Below are 21,059 nucleotides of genomic sequence, written 5' to 3'. Positions count from 1 at the left end.
CAAAGCAAATAGCCAGTTAGCCAGTGTAAAGGCCCTGAGGTGAGTGTGAGCCTGGTATGTTTGGAAAATCAGGGGTGGAACAGGATAGGGGTGGGAGATCAGTTCAGAAGAGTAGTGAGGGGCGGAGCAGGTCATGCAGGGCCTCTTGGGCCTCTGGATTTTTCTCCCAGTAGAAGGGGAAGCCATTGGAGAGTGCAAATCAGAAGAACAGCACCACACTGTTAGCTCATTTCTCAGTTGTATCATTATGCCCACCTTAAAGGCGAGGAAACTGAAGTTCAGAAAGATTGAGTTGCCCGCATTCACACAGCCTGAGCTGCCAGGATTCTAAACCCGACCCTCTTCCTTCTAATCCAGCACTCTTTACATCTTAAGTGTAGTTTCCAAATAGGCTGACCTCTGCTTCTGCCTGCAAGGGCTGGGAAAGGGGCAGACAGGGTTGGCTCTTCTTAATTCTAGATTGCTGGGCACATGTTTGACTGCTTCATTTGAGATTATGTATGGAAAGGGCTTGAGAAATGATCAAGTATTGCACATATGGCAAGTGTTATGGGAGCTTATTGAGAAGGTTCCAACGAGTCCTCCTGAACCCAGGTCCCCAGTGCCTGATGAGCCTCCATCTGAGCTTTGGGTTGAGCATTGCTGGCAGCTGTTATTCATCTAAGAAGGTTCCAGTGCTAGCTCCTATTTCCATCTTTCCCACCCTGCACATGTGGGGCTGCTGGTTTCACCTACAGGTCCAACCTTGCCCAGGTTCATAGGCTCATCAGCCTGTATGAAGAAACACATATAGTTGCACATCAAGCCACCCCTTTCTTTTGGGCTGCCCAGCACTGTACCTGGCACAAAGAAAGTGCCACATACCTAATTAGTTGCCTTGAGCACTAGGGCTTGCCTTCCTGTGTGGCCCACAGCTGCTGGCCTCTGCAGCTGGGTTAGCCTTACTTATCCTGATCAAGGCCACTGGATCCTGCTATAGGTAGACAGTGGCCTCAACAGATCCTGGAAACAGGCCCATATAAGGAGTGGGAAGGGCACAGCCATAGTTTGAGGTTGTTTCCCAGCAGGCTTACGGGATAAGGGGTGGTGGCAGAAGCCTGCCCAGTAGAGGGAAACCCTCATCTGCCATGAAGAGAGTTTCCACCTTTCTTTGTGGGTCAGCTGCTCATAATATCATCACTAGAAGGGCTTTCTTCTCCCTATGGATTTCATAGAAGGTAGATGAATGTGCACTTACAGACACAGAGTGGCCAGAGTTTTAAAGGCCTTCAGTACCCCTAGCCCATCCCCTCAAAGAAAAAGAAAAAGACAGAGAGAAGCAAAATTAGAAGGAAAGAAAGAAAGACTGTAAAAGTTAAACAAAACCACCCACAAATAGCCTGGAAAAGAAAAAGACTGTACCATATCATGGCAATTGTGGACAGTTTGGCAGCTGAGCCAGAGATGACTCATTCCAGGCTCTGGTTGCATAATCCTCCCCAGCCCAGGCAGGAGAATGAAACTAGGAAACTAATGCAGTGACATTTAGTAGCAAAAAGGAAGCCCACATAACATTTGTGTGAGGCCATCCAAAAATAGCGGGCTCCTCCATGCTTGGGTTGGAAACTATGCATTTCACTTGAAATGCCTGAGTCGTGGCACATTTTTCTTGGACCACCCACACCCTGATTCAGTTAACTTCAATTCAGCAAATATTTATTGCAGGCCTACTGTGTGCTAAGCTCTGTGCTAAGGATTTGGGAGTGAGAAATACAGGGATATAGGAGATATTATGAGGTTCCTTATCAGCTCTGAGCTTCAGTTTCCTTGTCTATGAAGTGGGGACAGCAACGCCCACCCCATTACATTGTGTAAGGGTTAAATGAGATAAGGTATGTTAGTCCCTGCATGCGGATTAGCATATAGTAGGACTTCACCATATGGCAGCTGCTCATGCACACTCTGAAAGATTATCAGCCTGTGTGTGTGTGTGTGTGTGTGTGTGTGTACACGGGCGTGCACGCACGCATGCACGTGTATGTACACTGCAGGACCAATTGTAAAGCCATCTGGGGACTCAATGAAAAGTGCTCTCAAATCTGGTCAGGGGGGTTGGGAGGTCCAGTAGGGAGGAAGAGGCCTTTGAAATGAGCTTTGACTCATTTCAACTGAGCTGAACTGCCAGTTTGAACAGTGGCAGGTATTTCTCCAGTGCTCACTGGGTGTCAGGCCTGGTGCCAGACCCTGAGGAAGCAAGGACAAAGGAAGCAAACCCATCATCGATTAGTAATAATTGTAACAATAAAAATAGAGATAATCATATAGGGAAACAGATTGGCATATTTTGTGGGTGCTGGTTCTGAAAACAGATTCCCTGTGTATAAATCCCAGCTCTTTTGCTTCTAGCTGTATGGCTCGAGCAAGTTATTTAACCACTCTATGTCTTAGTTTCTTTTCCTGTACGATGTGGGTACAAATAGCAACCTCCTTATGGGGTTGTTGTTATTAATCTAAATAATACTTGCAGAGCACTTAGTACCTGGGTACAAATAGCAACCTCCTTATAGGGTTGTTGTTATTAATCTAAATAATACTTGCAGAGCACTTAGTACCTGGAGGCCAATAAAGGTAAGGTACCATCATCTTCATCACCACTACCATCATCACCATCATCACCATCATCTTCATCACCATCTTTATCACCATCGCACATCACAGAAGAGAGGGAGGTGCAGGGTCCTCCAGGAGCAGAGAAGTACTTGGAGAGTTAGGAAATGCCAGAGAAAGGAAGTAAGTTTTGAAGGACATGTAGGAGTTTACCAGGAGGATTCTGGAAGGAAGAAGTAGTCCAGGCAGAGGAATGATATGAGAAAAAAGCATGAATGCGCAGAAGATAAATGTTCAGGAAACAGGAAATGGCTTGGGCATAGAGCCAGGCTGAGAGGATGACCTGAATAGGGAGAGAGAGGGCAAACAGGGAGGGAGTGAAAATCTTTCCTTTCTCAGCATTTTCCAAGTGCTCTTCTGGCACATGTCAGGCCCTCAGGAAGCTCTGGGCCTGGAAGTGAGCACCAGCTCTCTCACAGTCCTTTGCTTGCTCTTGGCTTCTTTCCAGGAGATGTCACGCACAGACTTACTGAGAATGCAGCCGTGGTTACTGTCACATTTTTGTTGAGAATACTATCCCTTGGGTTGCTCAGAGCTCTTTCAATAAGGAAACCTCAAGAGAAAGTCATCTTAGAATGCAGCCAGAAAAAAGTATTGATAAAATGATTTCCAACTTTTATTGGGAGTTCACAATGTGTCCGTCTCTGTACTAAATGCTTTACATGTATTAGTTTATTTAATTCTCACAACAACTGTATGAAGTAGGCGCTATTATTTGTCCTGTTTTATAAATAGAGGAACCTAATCACAAAAAAGTGAACTAATTTGTCAAAACAACATAGCTAGTCAGCAGCAGGGCCAGGACTCATCCTGGAAGTCGGGCACCAGAACGTGTGCTTTTTATTCCTTTGTAACAAAGAAAACTCTTTTCCTTTTTATGTTTCTTTTTTTTTTTTTTTATCTTGGCCACTAAGAGCCTCGGCTAAATTTTGTGATAAAGTGTAGTATCTTCCTTTGCTCATATATTTTGGTATAATTGCTTTTTTCCTTTATGGCCCTCTATTCTCTAGATTTAAACAACCAATCCAGGCTGTCTTCTCACTGTGCTTCCTCTTTGTAATTTGTGTTCCAGTTATTCTAAACTCTTTACTTTTCCCAGTCTTGCTTTGTATTATCATCCCTTTGCTCATACCAGTCCTCCTACCTGGGATGACTTTCTTTTCTTTTTTAATTTTAACGTATGACATGGAAATTTTATAATTTAGTGAGCAGACAAAGTAAGTTACAAAACTACATGTATAGGAATACAATTAGCACCCATCTTTAGTAAATATATGTACGAAAACCACCCCAGAGAGTTATGCATTAAATAACATTATTTATTTCTGAATGGTGGAATAGCAAATAATTTTATTCATTTTTTCTTGATGATCCCTATTTCTGGGATCATCAGCAAATATATATTACTCTAGTGAATTGTTATTTTTAAGAAAATTATAAATTAAATTTTTGTTTTAATTTAAAAATGTTTTAAATTAATTATTCCAGTGATTTTAAAGTATACAGTTCTGTGGCATTAAGTACATTCATATTGTTGTTCAACCATCTGGGATGACTTCTAATATTCTCGGCTTAGCCATGCACACTATCTTTCCAGAATTAGAGCAATTTTCTCCTTCCGTTTAAAGTTTTCCATCTTGCCCCACTCTCATAGCGGAAATGATGGCTCCTTCCTCTCCACTTTCTCATTACAGAAGCCTCTGTGTTTCACTCATGTCATTCTGTGGTAGTGGTCAAGTGAGCAAGCTCTGGAGTCTTCATAACTTGTGTTTGACACCTGCTAGCTGTGTAATCTGGGGCAAGTCACTTAATCTATCTGTGCCTCAGTTTCCTCACCTTTAAAAATAGAAAGTATTAGTCCCATTTCACAGATCAGGAAATCAAAGCTCATTAGGTTAAGAAGTTTGCCCAAGATCCCAAAGCTGGTAAGCGGTAGAGCACATTTAAAGCAAGTAGTCTGGCCCTAGAGTATATGTGTCTGAGTCTCTGTCTCCCTAAATAATAACACCATTTATTGATCATTTATTATGTGGCAGGCTCTAAGCTGGGTACTTGATGTGATAACCCAGAAAAGGTGAAGTCATTTGCCTAAGTCCCTCGCCAGAACCAGGATTTGGTGACCATAAGGAATGCCTTCTTTTTCGTCACACTGTGCAAAAATGATTGATTTCTAAAGTATATAACTAAAGGCTAAAAAGATGAGTACAAATTATACTTAGGACAGAAAATGGCAAGCCTTTAAGAGTTCAAAGAAGGGGGTTCAGTGAGGTCTCGAGAGTATCGAGAAACCTTCTCAGAACAGGCGAGGCTGTCTTGAGCCCTGAAGACTGGCAGGTGAGGGCCTGTCCTACCTTGAGCAAGTGGTGAGGCTAGAGGTTCCCTATAAGCCATCAGCTCCCTGTTAAGACTAGCAAGGCTGAAATGGGGTTTGGGCTGGGGTCTGCTACCAAGGAGAAGAGGCTGAAGGCCAAGGCCCAACCAGAGGGCCCAACCAATGTTAAAAATGAGCTCTATCCAGGAGATGACAAATTAGAGCAAGGAAGACTCCAGGGTCTGGAGCCAGAGACACATCCAGCAGGCATTTGACCAGGCAGCCAGGTGTGGGAATAGGGGGAAATAGGGGAAGATACCACAGGGGACTTTCATGGAGCATCCTTCCCATAGTCACAAAGCTCCTCTCCTAAAAGTCACAGCTCCTACCCATGTGGGTGCCACTCTGCCTGGCTTTATGATTCAGGTCACCAATGGGGTAAGATACTTATTCCAGGGAGCCAAAGGCTGAGAGGTGAGCAAGGGTGTCATGTGAAGAGACTGAAAGATGGACATAGAGGGAACGAAAGAGGCAGAGTCCAGAAAATGGTTGGGAAGACGCTTTGCAAGCAGCTGTTTATTGGAATAGAGATCTTCCTGGGAAGTCAGTATCACCTCTTCCTAAGGCCAGTTCTCCAGGTCATGTTTGTCAAAGGTCTGATGGTTTTGTTCAGGTTCTGTGCTGGAAAGTAATGTCACTGCCCTTCTGAGGAAAGACTCAGACCCTTTGTAAACAAAGCCTTGCCTTTCCACTTGCTGTCCTCTCTCTCTCTTCTGGTGAGCACTCCCTGGGGTCCACATTATGATCATTCTACAACTGGCACTGCGATGTTGTTTTATTTTCCCAAAGGGAAGAGTGTTAATCATGAATAACAGCAACTGCTTCTACCAGTTTTTGAGCCTTGCTCTGTTTCCAGGACTGGTCTCAACTAATTCTCACAACAATCCCATGAAGTGAGTATGATTATTAACTCATTTTACAGATTGGAATCATGAGTCACACAGCTAAGAACTGCCTGAGCTGGGGTTTGAGCCCAGGCCTGCCTGATTCTGAATCTATTGCTCCAAAGTCCTCTCTGGGGGCTAGGCAGGAGGTAGGGTGTGGCATTGTCTTTCCTGGTTTAATACTGAAACACCACCTGTTGTGATTTACTCCATTGTTCCCTTCATATTTTAAGGTATGAACTTTACCAAACCTAGAGAGTAGAGAAGCCAAAAACAAAAACAAAAACAAAAACCCCAAAACAAAACAAAACAAAAACACACTGCTATGTAGTGTCAGGGTGCTATGGGGACCCTGAGAGGGTACCTGGTTCAGTCTGAGGGGACACATGTAGAGGACGTGTCTTGAAAGATGGAACATCTAAGCTGAAACAAAGGATGAGTAAGAGCTGACCAAATAAAGAAAGCGGAAGGCATTTAGGTAGAGATAAGAGTCTGTGTAAAGTCTGGAGGTGTGGGATACTAGGCCTTTTCCAAGGACAGTCTAGCGATTTGGTTTGGTGAACCCCTAGGAGTGGTAGGAGATGCAGCTGGTGGAGGTAGCAGGGACTTATCCGTCTTTCTAAGGAATTTTGACTTTATTGTGATGTAGCAATAGGGAACAACCAAAGAATTTTAAACAGGAGAAGGATGAAGTCAGACCCTGTTTGAGTTGAGCACTGTTCTCCTTACATTCAAAAAAGCAGCCATGACATTGTGGATGGCACATGGAACCCTGATGCTTAATTCTGAATGTGACCTTAGGTAAGTCACTTCCTCTTTTGGAACTCAGTTTTCTTAGCTGTAAAAACTGAAGAGGTTGACCAGATGGCTATTGAGATCCTTTCCAACTCTTACATTCTAAGAAAAAAAAAAAAATGACCCATCCAAGGGGAGACGATAAGGTTACTAGGTCTCTTTCTGGTGCTCTGATTCCTCTAGAGTGCTAAGCAGAACCAAGAAGGCAGTTAGTTAAATACAGGAGGTCTGACGTTCAGGAGAGAGGTCTGGTTGAGAGAAAAGTTTGGGAGCCCTTGGTATAGATGGTGTTTGAGGCCATGAGACTGAGTGAGATGACTTAAGGAGTGAGCGTTGTCACTTTATGCATCCTTTTGAAGTGGTAACAAGAGGACTGTCTTCATAGGATTGTTGTAGGGATAGAATGGATGGTGCAGGGTGGAAGACGTCGGATCTGTGGCCAGGTCTGATGGAAACATGTCAGGCAGGGAAACAGAAAGCCCCCAGCAGTCAGAAGCGAGAGAACTACCAGACTATAGCTGGAGTGAGGTGAACATGAGGCCTGGGTTTTGTCTTGATAGGGCTGAGACGTCCAGACATCCCTCTTGCTAGCTGCTGGCTCCATGGAGTACCCATCAGTAAAGATAGCCTGGATTAAAGGATCAGGGTGCAGAGGGCACCTGGGAATCTTATCTCTACAGAGAGGATGACCCCACCCTTTGAGGGTGTGGGTTAGGTTTTACCATTAATAATCTATGTGCAAGCTCCCCTTCACAAGATCTCCGCTACGACCTCCTGTCTCCCCAAACCTCCCTGTACCCATCTGTAATAGCTAAGAATCAGGTGCCAGGCACCTAAACCTGTCATGCTAAGCACCTAACATTCGACATCCCATTTCACCCCACAACAGCCCTGTGAGGAAGCCTCTGGTTACCCCACTTCAGAGAAAAGGGGTAAAGTGACAACACTCCATCCCTAGGTCATTTCATTAAGCCCCATGACTTTATATATCATCTATATATCATCTATATTTCCTTCTCCAATCTGACCTCTCTTCTGAACTCCCAGCTTATATATCCAACTGCCTTCTGAGAATTCCCACTTGGATGCCCAATAGAGACCACAAACAAAATTTTCCTAAACTGGAACTCCTGATCTTCACCGCCCCAACCTGTGTCACCCACATCTTCCCTATCTTGGTTAATGGCAATGACATTCTTCTAGCTGTTTAAGTGTTTAAAAATGTAAGTATCATCTTTGATTCCTCTGTAGCTCTCAAACCCCATATACTTCAACCTTGCTCTACTTGCTGCGTGGTATGCTGGTTTTAATGGAACTGTCTGTGACATCACAGGGGGGTAGGGGATAGTCTTCTGGGAAGATAGGAAAGGGTTAACTATGAGGGAACTATTTCTCATCCCGCAGGACCTCAGATATCACTGATTCCCCAATAAAGAAAAAAGGCAAGGTGAGATAGGGGTCTTCACAACTTCACCCAGTCCCCTCCCTGGGGAAAATCCATGTGGAGACCTAGGGTAACAGAATCTTAATGGAGGGCCCCTGGAAAGAGGGAGAACAGAGAAAGCAAGTAGGAAGAACAAAATAGAGAAAGGACAGCCGGGCCTCTGCAGCTATTTTTCGTGGAGGAAGCATGCACTTGTGAGAGAGTTCCCACAGTGTAGGCAGGTGGCACGACTAGCTGCTCCCCACTGGGCTCACCTGGGCCCACCCAGCTGCACACCTGTACCTGTGCTGCCCCTGGACGCCCTGGGGTTTGTGACCAAGCCCTGGCTGGTCATGGAGCTCCTCCTGCAGATTCAATGACTCTGAGGTCTCCCTCCGCAGTGTCAGGACTGGCTTCACAGATGGCCTTGCTGCATGTGATAAAAGGCCATATGTTGCCTGGGGACCCTGAGTCTTCTGACCTCTTGGTGGGAGAGGGTGCCTCTTTGAATCCTCGAGACTCCAAAGGTCAGAGGGCCTGCTTTCTTCTCTCTGGGTGAAGTAGTATGCACAGGCAGAGCTGGGGAAAGGCGTTATCGTGGAAGTTGAGCCTCCAGGATTCTGATCCCACTGCTGTCTCTAGCTTGCTGTGTGACCTTAAATAGTCGCCACCTTAGATTTCCTAACTTTAAAGCGAGCAGTGTAGATAAGATGATCTCCATGTTCCTTCAGGACAGGATTATGTCTTATTTATTGTTTCCTGTTGTCCCTGAATTGAGAGGCTGGAGAGTATATTCAGTTTAAGAGTGATTGTCTCCATTGTAATATATTCCTGTGTGCGTGCATGTGTGTGTGTGTGATTTGAACCAGATGTTCTCATTCCATGTGCAAAGTTATAAATGGCCCCCATTGTCCTGCAGCTGGGGACACAGCAAAGATTACACACAGATGCCAAATATTCTTAAGGTTCAGTTAAACCCTGAGCTCAAGGCACCAAACCACAACCCTCTTGGCCAAAGTGAGGCTCCCTCCCAAGTCCTACTTCCTGAAAACTTCTCTGCACCTTTGAGGAGGGATAATGTACCAGAGTTGTGGATCTGCCCCAGCCCCCTCATGAGATCTAAGGAAGCCTCAAGGTCAAAGCCTGGGGGAGTGAAGAGAAGCTGTGTAGGAGTCAGGCTGGACTTAAGTGAGGCCCTGGTTCTACACACAGGGTCTGCTGGTGGCCGGTGGGGTGGGAGGGGTTAGGTTTTCAAAGTTTTCGATGGAAGCCATTTCAAAAACTGTGCACTTTGCAGCTTCAGCTGCATCTGGGATTTGTAAGCACCTCCCCAGTGCCAGGCATTGCCCAATATAAGGGGATACTGTTGAGCTCATTGCTGTGGGAAAAGGCGGGAGGCTCAACTCAGCCATAATCCCCTGAGAAGCATACAGAAGTCCTCCCTGATTTGTCTGAAAGTGAAGTTCAGAAAAGTTTAATAGCTTGCCCAAGGTCACACAGCTGGTGAGGGAGTCAGCCCAGCAGGGATCAGCACCCTCTGCTTTCAGAGCCTGTGCTTTTCCCACAATACTGTGGACCTGGGTCTAGTTAGGGCTCTGACTTGCCAGCGGACTTGGGGCCCATTACTTAACCTCTCTCTGGAAGTGGCTTAGTTTCTCATCTGGGAAAGGGGATGAAAAAGATATCTGCCTGCTTCCTGCCAGGGATGTCCTAAGTACCCAGGCAGAAAAATCACAGGGGTGAGGGAGGTGCTCACAGCAGGACAGAGCATGAGCAGGACAAAAGCGGGTACAGAGACTGAGAGTAGAATGGGGAGCCTGCCCGAAGGAAGACTCTGGGAGGCCAGACTGCCCACCTTACTTCCTGTCCCTCCTCCCCCAGTCCATGGGTCTCCCAAGGCCCCCTTCCTTCAAATCTAATCATACCAGCACCTGGTTTGCATCAAGAAGTTCCTGACTGCTGAGGGGAGCCTCTCTTAGAGACTTACCTCTTCCTTACCTCTCCCAATTACGCAAGGCTTTGCAGCTGAACCAAGCAGATCCAATCACTTTTTATTTTGATCTCCTCACACCTCCTCGAGGTGAGCTGGAAGGCATTATTATTCCGATTTTACAGTTCATGGAAGGGACCCTGCAGACCACAGCCCAGTCTCCTCCCTTTACGGAGGCAGATAATGAAGCCCAGAGAAGAGAAGCCACTTGCTCAAGGCCACACAGGTAATGAATAGCAGAGCCAGGACAAGAAATGAACTTGCTAATACCCTATTTGATTCAGGATGTCCAAACCCTTAGGACCACCCCTGGAAATTGCCATTTAAAACAAATCCCCTTAACAGTATTTCTCCCAACATTTATCTTTTCCTCATGAAAGTCGGGTAAAGATTAAGCAAGAAAAGACACTGTGCCACGATTCTGACCCTGCTTCCTTTGCTGGGTTATGCGAGGCGAGGGAAGTGATGGAGAGGAGTGAGGGATGTGGCGGCAGCTGGCCTTCAGTTCCCATGGTGCCTTTCGGCCACACGGTCGGAGGCGGTAACCCGTTTCCTTCTCCTTTTCCATCCCTTTCTCTAGCCCTGGCCTGTAGTTATTGATGACCACACTACTCCTCGGTGACCTGCAAGAACCCTCTTCAGCAAGGATCCATTTAATCACGATTGGAGGGCAGAGAAAGTGGACTGACATTTTTTAATAACTAGCAGTCACAAAGAAGACTGAAACAAATTGAGTTTTAGCAACAGATCTCTCTATTACCCAGAAAATTTTATTATCTTGCATCCCCTACTCCCTGAGCTTTCTGCTTAGTAGAGCTCTGACTAAAATATGCACTTCCAAAGTCTGGTCTCAGAGGAGTGGAAGAGAAAACCCAAATAATTCAGAGATGCAAGTGAGTTTAATCCCCTAGATAGATTTTGGAGGGATGCCAGAAAAAAATACAAATTAATTAAGCAAATAATTTAAGTCTGAGGTCCAGCTTAAAGCAAAAATTTTGTAGACCGGCTATATAAATGTTATGTATCTAAGGGTTTATCCTGGAACACCTAGTAGAATTTTAACCAGCAGCTCAAATGGGTGCTGCTATAATTCCATGGTGTGTGCCAGACCTGTGTAGCAACTGGGTCTTGCTGTCTGATCCAACTAAGAAAATTTTCTTCCACTTTGTATTTTGAAATCTTTAATAGCCCACTCCCTTCCTTCCTCTCTCTCCTCAACTTCTGCCCCAAAAGTTAGTCATATGTGTGAATGGACTTCATAATAGACTCCCCATATCAACCCCACACCTTGAGCTCAGTTTTCCTCCCCAGTGTGATCCTGAGCGTTCAGTGGCTCCCTATTGCCTTTAGGAAAGGGCTTAGACTTCTTTATATGACATCTCAGGTCTTCCAAAGATCTGATAACTAAAACGTGGTATCCTAGTTATCATTTCAGCCTCCTCTCCAACAACTCCATATCACATACCATCTGCCCCAGTCAGACTACCTTGGCTTTGGCCTCGGCTACCTTATTCACATTCTTCCCATATGAGGGCCAGAGAAAGGAGATTTAATCTCAGTGAAGTCTTTTCTTTCCTTCCCTTGGTGACAGAGACACTTTCTTGCCCTGCCTATCACACCCTGGGGCTCTTTCCTTCCTTCCTTCCTTCCTTCCTTCCTTCCTTCCTTCCTTCCTTCCTTCCTTCCTTCCTTCCTTCCTTTCTTTCTTTCTTTCTTTCTTTCTTTTACAAATATTACCAATTTAATCTATTATATGCATATATCTTCTTTCTTCAACCATATATAGTAAAAATAATTTTCTGAATGAATGAATGAATGAATGAATGAGTGAATACATTTTGCAATTAGCCCTCCATGGTCAAGGCAGAAACATAACAATTTGCTCAAGAAGTCTGCAGTTTAATGCTTCTTACGCAGAAAGGCCAACTGTCATAACAATCTATTAGTAGCCTAAAGGTTAGCCCATTTAACTGACCAGCTTCATTAGGGGTTGTTAGTACATGAAAGCAGTGTTTATTGAACCTGGAAAAGTGTCAAATTGTGCTTAGGTTCCTCAATCTTCTCCAGAGCTGGGTGATAACATCTGCTTTCTTTTCAAGAGAAAAATAGTTTCCTTTCCCTGAACACACAATATCTTTGTTCCTTCTGTTGACTAAGATGTCAAGCTGCCTTGAGTTATTTAAAGAGACAGAACATGTCTTTGTTCCTCAGTGATATTCCTTTTGGATTCCTTTCACTGACAATAAACGGCTTCACTATTTTAAGATGTATTTGCTTGCTTTTAAAAGGATACCACTCAATCTATCTATACTCCATTTTCTGATTGCTATCTCTACATGGAATTGCTCTGGCTCCCTAAAGCTGTTTCTGTGGATACCACACTTTTTAAATATTGATATAGAAAGACCCCAAGCTTCTTGTCCCTTTCCTGGAGGGGGAAAAAACCCACTTTCCTCTTTTTCTCCTCCTCCTCCTCCTCCTCCTCCTCCTCCTCTCCTCTCCTCTCCTCTCCTCTCCTCTTCTTTTCTTTTCTTTTCTTTTCTTTATAGGGCTATTAACTCTATTTTGCAAACACTCCATTTAGGCTCCAGCAGTTGGAACCAAAGGAGGTGGCTGCTTTACTGAAATCAGATAAATAGGGCTGCTTCCCTGGTTACCGTAGAGACGAAAGCACACTTCCCAGGATAATGAGGGCCACATCTGGGAGCCTCAGACCCTTGCCTCTTCCCCCTTGCTGAGGCCTCTTGCTTTCTGTCCAAATAGGAGCAGAAGAAGAATAGTTTCTACTGCTGACTCCTGACTTTGGGAACATCAGTGGGGAACGGAAGAGAGGGAGCACTTATCTAAGATGGTCTGGTATAATGGGGGGGACACTGGGCTGGGGGCCTTCAGGCACAGGATCCTGCCCTGACTCAACCAGCTGGTTGGTGATTGTAAGCAAATCACCTCTCCTTCCTGGGCCTCAGTTTCCCCAGCTATAAAATGAGGAAGTTTCATTGATTGTCTTGCTTTGGGTTTCCCCAGAAGCTGGCTTTGAGTTAAGGATTCAAATGTAAGTATAGTTTTCCCTCCATAATACTGGGGGATTGGTTCCAGGACCTGAAGATACTCAAATCCGAGGATGCTCAAGTTTCTTATATAGAATGATGTAGTATTTGCATATAATATACGTATATCTGCCCATATACTTTAAATCATCCCTAGATTACTTATAATACCTAATATAATGTAAATGCTATGTAAATAATTATTATACTGTGTTATTTAGAGGGTAATGACAAGAAAGAAATGTCTGTACATGTTCAGTACAGATATAACTATCATAGGCCTAAGAACATATTACACGTCAGCAACAACATAACATTTAAAAGGTATGTATTCTACCTGTGGTTGGTTGAATTCATGGACGTGGAACCCGCAGATACAGAGGGCTGACTAAAGTGTGCTTTTGTCTCTACGATAACCAGGGCAGCAGCCTCATTTATCTTGGGAGGATCCCTGGAAACCCAAGAAGTATGGCAGAGGGGGAAGGAAGCTGCTAAAAGGTGTGTTGTTGAGCGGGTCATCACCATGGGCAGCTGGGGTTCAATCCTGATGGGGTCTCTGAGAGGCAGAGTGGGAGCACACTGCAGAACTGCCTGCCCAAGGGGTGAGGAAGCTGGGGATTTATCCACCTCATCCTCATCTTTTATTAATAGAGGGCTGTTTCCAGGAACATTAGCTCTTGGGAACTTTGGGCTTGCCCCACACTAGCCCATGGTGCTTGCAAGTATTGGAAGTCAGCAGCCTTCAGTGTGGGGGTGAGTGCTGAGAAGATAGGGGAGGGCACCGACAGCATCTGTTTAATAATTGACCTTTAAATCTCCTCCAGCACCAAAAAGCTCTGAGCATATACTTGGGCAAAGTAGATGAATTTAGGGCAGAGCAAAAGGTCTACACTTCTGCAATCAACTACAGTCTCCTGGCCCCTTCTCCATGATGTTAGACTTCTAGACTGTTCCCAGAGACTAATACCAGAGTCCATCTCTAACTATTCACAGTGACGAGTTTATACACTGGCCAGAGGAAAAGACGATGTTCTTACAGACTGCATCCCACTTTCATCTCCCATTTCAACCAGGATATTGACACCACCCTCCACACCCCAGCTTCCAAAGGTTTTCATGGTCTGGTTCCAAGATACATTATCTTCCTCTGCTTTCCAACACAAATGCTCAATGCTGTCAAACTTTCTCCCTCCCCACTTCTGCACAGGCCATTCCTATAGATACCTCTAAAGTATCTTTCATCTAATTAATCTGTCAGAATTCAAGACCCAACTCAAATTTCAGCGCCTCCATGAAGTGCTTCATGACCATCTTAGGGTTAGAAATACCCCTCTTCTCTGAGCACCTACTACCTATGACACTCGTCTAACCTTAATGTGTAAGACAATGGCACTTCTCAGAGACATACCTAGCTTCCCACAAGCGGAGGACATTCTTCTTTGTATCACTTGGCTATTTATCTTCCAGTGCCCAGCAAGTGTCCTAGAGATAGCAAATGTTGAAATAAAGAGTGAACCAATTAATTCAATTCAGCAAGTATTTATGGAGCATGTCAGTATACAGACACTATACAAGGAACAATGAGATAACTCAAAGATAAATAAAACCCATTGTGACTGTGCAGGATTTAAAAGTCAAAGTTGTTCTAGGTTATAGCAAGTTAGAATTTGTAAGGATGGCCCTTGAAGATCATGAAGTCCAAATCTCTTCCTTCTATGATTCCACAATCATAGAAGAAAAGCGCCTTCCTTGCCTGAGGTCACATAGCTAACAAGTAGTTTTACGTGTATTTGTTCACAATTGAGGGTTCTAGACTTTCTTATTTGTGTTAAGTTCAGAAGCAATTTTCTTTTTATTCTTTGTCTTTCTTTTCCACCTCGAAGGAAAAATAAATTTAATGGCTTTTCTTTCTGATGAGAAGGGGCAAAGAATAAAAATATCAGTTATGTAATAGTCATTTGCCTTAGTCATGCATCCCTGCCCGAGTGCCGTTGGAACACAAAAAATGATTAAGTTGAACAATGCATATTTATTCCCCTGTGGTCACCCTAATTGGTTCTGCCACTATAATTGATTTGACAGGTTATTTTCACTCAGAATGAGCTGGGTTCCTCTGCTGGCTTGTAGATTTGCTATTGTTTGCCCAGAGTCCAGGCCAACAATTGTCCAGATGCCCCGATGTGTGGAGTTGAGAATGAGAGGGCGGTCCCCAGCCTAACCTGGAGAGAACTGGGTTTTCACTGTGCAAATATGAGTGTATTGAGGGGATGACCAGAGAGAAAAGGATAGAGAAGCTCAATATAATGCTTCAAGGGATCAAACTGGGGAGGAGTGAGATAAAAATTTGACATGCCAGGGAATTACATTAAGGACTTTATCCTGAGGGCAAAGGGAGCTTCACAGAGGTTACAGCAGAGGAGTTGGGGAGAACTTTTGCCTACAGTGGCTTCTGTATTTTTTGTCTATTCTAAGCAGCCACATCTTCCCACCCCTGCAGACAGCTCCCCAGAGTACAGAGTACATAGAACCAACATTCTCTGGTAGCCTGCAGCGCTGACTACCTATGCATCCTCTGTCTTTGCACAGGGCTCAGTGCCTTTTCCCCTGTGTGCAGGCTGTGAGGGGAAAGTGTTGGCAAATGCCCGAAAATCCATGGCAGGTCTCCAGAGGTGAGGGGGCTGGCACGCTGCCAAGACACAGGCTGTGGATTTGGGCCATTTCAGTGACTATGCGTGACCTTGGTTATCATCTAACCTTTGAACCTCAGAGTCCTAATCATCTGTCCATATTAGGTAACCATAGCCTGTCCCATCCCCTCACTAGATTGTGATAAGAGTAATGCTGAGTAATAATTACTGAGCACAGAGAACACACCGAGTTGGGACTAAAGGCTTCCCGTGCATGATCACATATCACTTTCACAATTCAACAAAGAAGGTGTATTATTAGTATTATTCCTTACAGATAAGGACCTGAGGTTCAGAGAAGTTAAATAACTCTTCTATGAGTACACAGCTCCTAAATAGTGGAACTCAGGCAGGCTGAACCCAGCCCTCATCTCTTAACACTAATATTCCATTAAATATTATAGTCCAGAAAAAAAAAATATTTGAAGCCAATGAATTTACAGCTGCTGTGGAGTATATCAATGTGAGGTTACCATATCCAAAGTAGTATAATGCCTAGGAAAGAACAAGTGGAAAGTGCAGTGCCCACCTCTTGCTGGTTTTTTAACTCCTGGGGCACCCTTCCTTCTGATCTTTAAAATGGAAATTAATACTGTCCTTCTCACATGGTTGTTTTCAGGAGTCTGACAAACCCCTGTAAAGCCCCTAGCACAGGACCTGGTATACAGTAAGCACTCAATAAATGGCATCTCCTTTTCTCCTTTTTACTTATCCAGAAAACAGAACTAATAGAACATCCACTTTCTCCAACTCTCCTGGAAGGGGGAATTTAACCTGGAATAAGGACACAGGTGTGTGCCTTTCCAGTGGCCTAACCAAGCCCCACTCAGCAGCCCATGGTGGTCCGAGCCAGGCCCCGAAGAGCTCAAGCTCCTGCCTTCCCATCCACAGAGCATCCAGGATGGCCTAGGAAACCCACCTTGAGCAGGCTAAGGAAGTGAGGTCACAGGCTCTGACAGCAATTTGGAAGTCAGGAGAGGCCTGCCAGCCCCTGCCAGTCCCGGGGCCTTTACAGAGCAGTTGTTTCATGGTTCGGCTGGAATTTCAGGCAGGAATGTTCAGCAGACAGCAGTGGGGCAAGTGTAAATTCCAGAGGCTGAGGCAACATTTTGCAGAGGAATTTTTTGCCTGTCAGCCTCCAACCTCCAGCAAGGCCTTCCTGGGAGTGGGAGGCACTTCTTGGGCTTGGAAGAAGACCAGGATGGCCGGGGAAGCGGCTACTTCCAGGGTCCAGGGGCAATGGTAGGTGCATCTAGTATGTGCCAGACACTTTTACACAGATGTAACCATTTTACGGTTCCAGCTGGATTCAACATGCAAACAGAAGTCAATTTTACTTTTTCTCCTCTCTTCTTTAGACTGCTCTTTCTTCCCATCTCTATATAAAATCTCAAGCAGGCCTTGTAGCTTTCCTGGGCCCTTTCAGTCTTTGAGACAGTCTTGTTTCGGTAAATAGAAAACCTAATCTAGTTTAATATCAAAACTCCAGGCTTTTATCTAATTAAACCTCCTATCATGTACACCTACTCTAGACTCAAATGGCACTAGAAGCCATGGCCACTACTGGATTTTCTTCACTCCACCTCTGCTCACCCCTCCCCCATTGCTGTTTTGGCCCCTGCACTGCAGGGCAGTCACAGGTGGAGGAGAGGTGAGGGGCAGGAAAGGTCACCCATGACTGGTGTCCACCATCTTTTGTGGCACTCTGCCTCTCTCCCCTCTGCATCTTACTCCTCCCATGGCCCTGGGCTTTCAGCTGACCACCACTCTGTTAGTGTCCCTTTTCCTTTAAGGTGTCCAGTTGAGGAGACTCCAGCCAAGCTGCCCTTGACTGAACAACAGTGGGGTGCTCCCTCCCAGAGCAGCTGCCTCTCTCCTGGCTCCAGCCTGTCCATCTAGCTCCTCACCTTTAGATTACTGAGGCATATGTCCCTGTGTCCTCCAAACTCCGGGGTCACATATCTAGCTCTTCAAGTGTCCTCTTGAAGCACCTCCTCCCTCTGTGTCGGGGAACATATGACACACTTGCAGCTCTCTTCTAGGAATTTCTCACACTGTCCTCTTTCAATTCCACTCTGTTATCCTGTGAGTGCTGGCAGAATGTTCCATGATCTGTCTCTTAGCTTGTCCCATACAGGCGGCCCAGGCCCTTTGTGATGTGGGGATTCTTGGCACCTACTCTATTTTTTTCAGGCTTTTAGGTGTCAGCTGAGTTAAAGACAGCAAGTACCCCTTCATAGCATCTTGTTAAGAGGGTTTCCTAATGTAATGATCGTGATGGGGACTTCCTGTTTCTTGAGTACTATGTGCCAGCCACTATACAAGGCAGTTTATATACACTATTTCACATCAATTCACTTCTTTAAAAAGGAGGGACTGAGACTCAGAGAGGTGACGTGACTATCCCCAGGGTCACAGAGCTTGTCGGTAATGGAGTTAAGATTTGAACTTAAGACTCCCAGACCCAAGTCCCAGCTCTGTCCACCACACCAGGCTATTTCTCTCTTCTCTGCCAGATATGACCTGAATCCTCTGCTCTAGCCACAACCTCTTTCTCTCTGCTAAGCACCTCTAGTGCTTTCTTACTGTCCAGTCTGTGCTCCTGGAGGGACCTCTGCCCCATGTGTATTCTTTAAGGTCCAATGAAAAGCCCATCTTCTCCATGAAGCTGTTTAAGGTGTTTTTTCCCCTCCCTGCATAAGAAACACTTTTGAATGTAGTACTTATCCTGACCTTAGTAATTTTCATTTCTATACACATCTTTTGCTTTTGTAAGTTTTTAATCAATGTATCACATGTGTTAAGTACTCAAAACTTAAGCATACAGCTTGATAAATTTTATAAATGAATATATATGTGTAACCACCACTTGGATCAAGATATGGAACATTTCTAGAACTCCAGAAGGCTCTTTCCTGCCCCCCACAGTCAATACTTCCCCCAAAGTACCACTAGTCTGATTTCTATCACAGAGTTCAGTTTTGCTAGCTTTTGACCTTCATGTGACCGATATACAGTATATCCTCTTTGGGTCTGGTTTGTTTCCCCTGTGTAATTTACCTAGAAGATTGTCATGTTTAGCAACAGTTCAATTTTTTTTTTTTTTTTACTGTTGTGTAGTATTTCATTGTATCTATGCCATAATTCATCCGTTCTACTGATGATGGACATTTGGGTTATTTTCAGTTTGAGGATATTATGAATATATAAACATTCCTGTGCGTGTCTTTCGACGGACTTAATAACTCATTTCTGATGGGTGTATAACCAGGAATAGAATTTCTGGGGGATGTTTACATAACATTCTGTAATAGATACTGTCAAACAGTTTTATAAAATGGTTGCACCAATTTACAGTCCTACCAGCAGTGTGTAGGACCTCTGGTCAATCCACATCCTTGGTAATGCTTGATGTTGTCAGTCTTTAAAATTTTAGCCATCTGATGGGTGTGTAGTGGTATGGCATTATATTTTAATTTGCATTTTTCTGATAATTAATGATGTTAAACACCTTTTTATATGTTTAGTAGCCTTCGGATATCCTCTTTTATAAAGTGTTTATTCAAGTTTGATTTTTAAAAAATTAAATCATCTGTTTCTTCTTCATTTGTAGGAGTTTTTTACATATTTTGAATAAGGTTCTTAAATATTTATACTGTAAATATCTTTTCCTACTCTGTGTTGCTTTTAAATATCTCTTCATTGTCTCTTTTCATGAACAGTTCTTAATTTTAATGAAGTCTAATTTATCAATTTTTAAATTTTATCAAATTTTTATGTTTAGTCCTTTTTGTACGCTGTTTAAGAAATCTCTGTCTGCCCCCAGGTCGTGAAGCTATTCTTAGGCCTTTAGGTGTCCGCTGAGTTAAAGACAGCAAGCACCCCACGCACATCTTTACACTCTGACTACATGTTTATGTATCATTAAGCATATACAATATTGCTTTGTATATCTGTAGATTTTATACAAATAATATAGAATAACATTAATAGCAGAGCAATACGATAACATATTCTGCAACTTGCTTTTTGTGTTCAATAGTACATTTATGAAATTAATTTTTATTGATATGTGCACTTCTTTCATTCACTATCATGGGACCGAAGTTAATTACTGCACACATAGATCACCATCTGTTTACCCTTTGTCCTGCTGATGGACGCTTAGGGTGTTCCAGTGTTCATCATCACGAATAATGCTTCAATGAACATGTGCGCAGGTGCCTCCTGGTGTGAGGGTATCTGTGGGGTGCACAGGCTGTTCTTAGAGATGCGGAGACTCAGCACGTGGAGGAAGTGCCTTGGGGCTGCTGAGGAGCAGGACTGGGGAGAGAGACGGGTGGCTGGCTGGGGTGGGGGTGCTGAGTAGTCCTGGCTCTGGGCCTCCACCCGTCTCAGCCACAGCAGATTTGCTTTCATGCTTTATGGCCCGGCATTCTGTTTAACTCTTTGTTTAAAAAATCGATTCTGCTTTTTTTTAAAAAGTTTGAAAACAGATACCCCAGTTAAGGCATTGTTCACAAAGTGTTACAGGTAAAATAGGACAGTGTCACATGGGAGGAGCTGAGTAACACCCCCTTCAGCCCAAGCCAGCTCATGTACATTGTTAGTTGCCTCTTCACATGCAGCCCCTCCTTTTTCTTTCCTCCCGCTAGACTCTTGATTTCTGTGTCCTTGGTGTACGGCTCACTAAGCATTTGTTGACGGGTTGGTTGATGAATAACCTTTTGCATAACTTGGCACTGTAGTCATCTCACATTTGTATGTATTGCAGTTTGCAAACCGTTTTCATATCTAGCTTCCCGTCAAGCCAGGCAATGCCAGAGCCTTGAGGATTACACAGGAGAAGGATGACTGACTTTCCCACTTCACAGAAGAGAATATTGAGGCTCAGGGAGGCGAAGAGGCTCAAGGGCATATGACTGGTAGGACTTAGACCCAGGCCTTTGAATTCCAGCATTGTGCCCATTCCGCTGCTGTGCGTGGCCTGAAAACATGGCCTTAATCCAGGCGTTAATTAATGACTAACCTGTGCCTTGCCCTCTGCAGCTTACAAGGTGTTCTCCCTTATGTGGTCTCTTTCAATCTCCACAACCCTTCTGTGAGGTGGATACTATTATTATGACCCTAAAACCTACCCCTTTTCAAAGAGGGGAAGCTAGTGCTCAGAGGGTAGAGGTGTCTCACCCGAGGCCACACAACTGTGGAGGGACACA

General features: G+C 44.4%; 2 long non-coding RNA genes across 8 annotated transcripts in view; one reads left to right on the top strand and one right to left on the bottom strand.

The window, feature by feature from the left end:
- Nucleotides 1-17,081, bottom strand: part of LOC112469593 — a 33,958-nt gene extending 16,877 nt beyond the window's left edge. Inside the window, exons 1-2 of the long non-coding RNA XR_003042703.1 lie at nucleotides 16,763-17,081; nucleotides 14,565-14,638 (exon numbers count right to left, since the gene is read on the bottom strand). This is a non-coding gene — a long non-coding RNA (uncharacterized LOC112469593). The remainder of the gene's footprint in view (nucleotides 1-14,564; nucleotides 14,639-16,762) is intronic.
- Nucleotides 1-21,059, top strand: part of LOC112469592 — a 128,579-nt gene that overhangs the window by 98,086 nt on the left and 9,434 nt on the right. For all 7 annotated transcript variants that reach the window (XR_003042698.1, XR_003042696.1, XR_003042701.1 and 4 more), the window contains one exon: nucleotides 20,618-20,768. This is a non-coding gene — a long non-coding RNA (uncharacterized LOC112469592). The remainder of the gene's footprint in view (nucleotides 1-20,617; nucleotides 20,769-21,059) is intronic.

Source organism: Pteropus alecto, unplaced genomic scaffold (assembly GCF_000325575.1).
Source record: "Pteropus alecto unplaced genomic scaffold, ASM32557v1 scaffold86, whole genome shotgun sequence".
In the NCBI taxonomy this organism is placed as follows: Eukaryota; Metazoa; Chordata; class Mammalia; order Chiroptera; family Pteropodidae; genus Pteropus; species Pteropus alecto.
This window is presented reverse-complemented; position numbering and strand designations above follow the sequence as displayed.